This window comes from Anser cygnoides, chromosome 1 (assembly GCF_040182565.1).
Source record: "Anser cygnoides isolate HZ-2024a breed goose chromosome 1, Taihu_goose_T2T_genome, whole genome shotgun sequence".
NCBI classification, from domain to species: Eukaryota; Metazoa; Chordata; class Aves; order Anseriformes; family Anatidae; genus Anser; species Anser cygnoides.
The window spans coordinates 68,662,501-68,667,169 of NC_089873.1; positions in this window are offsets into that span (position 1 = coordinate 68,662,501).

Below are 4,669 nucleotides of genomic sequence, written 5' to 3' on the forward strand. Positions count from 1 at the left end.
GGGAAGAAATACTGCAGGCATCTTGAATATGGGCAGTATGAATGTGGGAAGAATGAGTCAAATATTAGTTAGCAAGTATTCACTGCAGAAAGATTTAGCAGGCAAGGCTGTGAGAAGACAGGAGTATTTGAATACCAGATAAGAAAATAGTTTGCATCCCAGTTTTATTTAGACAGCTGTATAATATTTTTAAAATTAACTGTACTGCAGTGCATATATGTGGGTTGGTGTAAACAGCAATAAAACACTGGTGTGTGCATTTCTTACCTGTGTTTCTTAGTTCTGATGCAGATGTATAACTAATATTTTCATTCAGCAAATGCCTATGGGTAGGAAGAAAATGTAGCTGGTTAAGAGGCTATAAGCAGTTTTAAAACGCTTTCTTGCATATCTTCATGAGCTTTGTATTTTTGAATGCTGAGTAAGAAGATATTCCCTCTACAAACATGACTGAGGTAACCATAAAGCTTAGAGTTCAGGGTTTAAATACAGGACCTCTGAATAATATTTTCTAACAAAAAATGATACTTTTTAAAGGAAAAAATACTAAACAGTGGTTGTTTTACAATGTCTTCAAGAGATGAGTCCATGTCTTAAGTTGGTATTCTCTGTGTACCATGCATACCAATGTCTGGTGCAGAGAGTTTCAGGTTGTGGTAAATTTAAAGAGAGGTACTGGTACCATTTCTGTTTCCACTTTGGGTAGTGGAAGTAACTTTTTACTTGTTGCAGACTTTCAAGTGAGCTCATGAGGTTATCACTCACACCCTGTACCTTCAGTCCAGAAGAAGCTGTAGCTTTTGCACTTACCCTGCTGTGCTCTGTGATAGCTATAACACATGGCTCATGCAGACAGATGGAAAGCTGGACTGGTGCAGAGCACAGCACCGAATGTGTGTGTATTTGCAGTAAGCGTGTGAAAAGACGGAATATTATTTTAGGGTGAAGTCTTTGCACCTATGCAAAGTGCATGGTAAGTGTATAGGAAAAAAAACAATGTTGAGGTTCCTCTGTCTGGAAAGGTTGTTGGGGGAAAACAAGGAGGGGAATTTGCACTTTAAGTGAATGAGCTTTACAGATGAACAGAAATCCTGTGAGTTTTAATTAGAGGAGATGGAGGAAAAGGAACACTGCCATCTGTGAATAGTGACATGGAGGTGAAGGTCAGTACTTGGCCATTGTTGCTAGACCGGATAGTGAAGATAACACATTTGGGAGCTCTCTGTCTTGCATTTCCAACATGTCTGCTAACAGTTGGTTTGCAGATGGGTTGTCTGTATGCAGAACACAATGAAAGAAGGGTCTTCTGTTCCTCATACCTACATCAAGAAGTGGAACAAAATGACAGTAGAGATATTGCTTGATGAACAAACTTAATTTTCAGAAAGTACTCCATGGGTGTCTGCAAGACTTTGAAAAGTGTAATGTTCTACAGAACATGACTTTACTGTAGACATTTGCTCAATGCTTAGGTTCCCAAGGAACTGATTAAGGCCATGGAAAAAAAGTTTGAATTCTTTGATGAAAGCTATTGCCTGCTGGATGGATTGATGAAGTATGCAGCTTAAAAAAAGAAAAAAAATATCATGAAGATGAGATGCCATTATGTCAGTTATTGTGGCCCAAGACTTGATGTTTCAGACTGCAGACTGAAAATTAATATCTTAAATAGCGATATGACAGTCATCTACAATAAATGTAGGTTGTAAACAGCTATGAAGTGGATAGTATATTGCAGTGTTAAAATTGCAGTGTTAAAGAAAACCTAGAAAAAAGTAAAAAAAAAAAATCATTCAGAGATCTGTAATGCAGGATTTACATCAGCTTTTGTGGTATTTTGGGCTACCATTGCAAGACACAAGACATCAATTTGAAGGATATTTTTCCTAAATTAGGTCTAATTTCACTCCACAGTTGCAATTTGCCTTTTCCTTCTACTTTTGTTGCAATTTCAGGAGATGAAAAAGGAATCCTCATTTCTATTTTGTTTAATCAAAATGTTTCCCCAAGTACATGATTTGATCATGCCTAAAGTGTTTTTATCTATGATTTGAAGACGACTTAAAAGATGATAAAAGCGTTGCATCCCTATAACTCATTGTTTTCTAACTCGTATTGATCTTCTCTAAAATCAGTGTGATAATGTGACTCCCAGTGATAGAGCACTCACTTTCCAGAGACCTTAACCAGAGAGAAACATATAGTCACATTCATTCAGGTTAGAAAGGACCTCAGGAGACCAACTTTGTGCTCCAGCAGGGTCAACACAGAACTCAGATAGGGTTACAGCATCAGGTTTTGCCCAGATGGGCAAAGCTGAAAACCAAGGTTGAAAATCAAAGCAATAGGATCTACAGAAGACAGGAAGCCATTAGTACTTGTAATTAAGGACAGAAATATTTTACATTTTAGTACTTGACATATTTGAGCTTAGCACAGGCTAGCTCTTTTATCTCATGATCCTGTGCTAAAAGCATTTTGGCAAAGCAGGTGGCTAAGAAGGGTGTCAGCAAAGACACAGCTACAGTTTCATCATGTAGTCTTGGAAATGCCTTCCACTTCCTTATCAAAAGGGCATTGAGGTCAGCAATATCACCCTAGAAGGACTCACTGCCTCTTTTGCTAGGGCCACAGCTTGCCTTTGGAGCTTTTACTGAAACAACCCCGCACACCCCCACACACCAGTTTTTCCTTTTATATGGCACAGGGTTTCATGTATTGCCCCATTAAAACACTTCCCTTTGTTAGAGTTCTTGTTCCTCTTTAATTAGGTCCTCTAGAATGGCATTCAAGAATAGGTAATCCTAGTGTTTTCAATTACTTCTTTAATCACTGTTTCAAAGTAATCACCATGCAAAAACCTGTCCCGCGATTCTGGCTCTAGAGTCAGAAACCTCCCTTTTTCTGTGGTAGTGGAGGTGTCTGAAAAATAACCATCTTGCATTTTGTTTTCAAAACTTTTTATTAACTTTGCCTTTTTATTTATTTATTTATTTTCACCTACTTATTAAGAGGATCTGAGGTGGAGGAGGGATAACATTTCCTGGATGCTTCAAATTTCCCTTCTTGTTTTAGGATTTTTGATTAACTCCTCAGTTTTAATGATTATCATCCTCTGCAGAATTCACTTCCATTAAAAAACATCTTTTCCAGATCTGATTAAACTCTCTTTATTTAGTTCTTTTTGAGCCCTTTGTGATATGTGGAATCCAGCAGGGCTACAATTAACCAGCTCCTCTCCTTAGAGAGTAGCTTGAAGTCACTTTTTAAAAAACCTATAGAAAAGAGTTAAATGTGTGGTCTCCACCTCTGTGAAATTTGATAACAGCTCACCAAACTTTTCTGAGAAGACATGGAGCAGCTTTTTTTATTTCTATAGAATCCGTTCAGCATGTTCTTTCCTGTGTGGGCTTCAATTTTATTCTTTTCTACTAACTTTGCTTTCATGGATACCAGATAAAGAGAATCAGTTGACAGTGATTCAACATTCATCCTTGGAGTATACTTTTTCTGCTACCAAATAACCAGATTTGGCATGCAAAAATCCCAGTACATTTTATTCAGAATGTTTAGAATACCTTGGAATTTATTCTCACTTTTTTTCTGCTGTGTGTTCACAGTTCTTCATTTTAGTTTAGGCAATTTTCAGTTAGATCCATAGGATGGCATCTTCGCATGGAATGTAGGTCGTGCTGAAGTGGATGGAGAACATCTGTGTGAAGGAGACATGAGGACAGAAAGTGTAACCTGCTTTTGCAGATGATGAGAAAATATTCCTATAATATTCTCAACTCATCTTGAGCAAGATACCTTGTTCTTTGTCCATTTTGAAAGGGGCAATTTTTTACAACTGGCTATTACATTGCAATCTCAGGTTCTGTCTCTCTCAAGCCTTGGGCGTGTGTGACTACTGCAGGCAAGATGTCTTCCTTAGCTGAGTGCACTTTTGGGAAATCTGTCTTATTTTGGGAAATCCAGACTTCTGGAAGTCAAGAATGCAAGTCCTTCAGGAAATGAAGAATCTTCTGGCTTTGGAGGTGTTGGGGAATTAGCCAGTGAACCTTGCAAGCCACAGAAGAAGTGTTTTCAAAGAGCAGATGGACCTGATTTTGGTGTTTCTTATCTTGGTCTTCAAAGCAAGTAACTCATTGTTTTCTTAATATGCACTGAAAGAAATGGTATGAGCATTCTAAGCATGACCAGGAGTGCACACGATTTGCTTCTAAGGCAAGAACCATCCCTGGGGTGTGGAAAAGGGAAACACATCTTACATTTTGAGCAGTGACAGGAATAATAGGATTTTGGCAGTACAAAATTACAATAAATTGTATAGAAGATATTTCAGGAAAAGGACACTGTGCAACTTAAGGATGCCTTCCACTGAAGGAGTTTTCTCTCCAGAAACCCACCTTGCTTGCTGATTGAAGCAACATAGTACACAAAATATATCTGTTCAGATGGGCTGTGCAACCACACAATGGCAGTTTTGCCATAGAACTTGGAAATGTGTGGTGGAGCAGTTGGTGCTAACATGGGACTAATGCTTTTGTCCTCTCCATCCTCCTGGTTTCATCCCACAAATGAAAGGATGTTCTGAATCATGATGTAGTCTAACCTGGGACGTGCCCGCTGTTTAGAAAGACTAGTCCTAGAGTAAAAGTTGAATGAA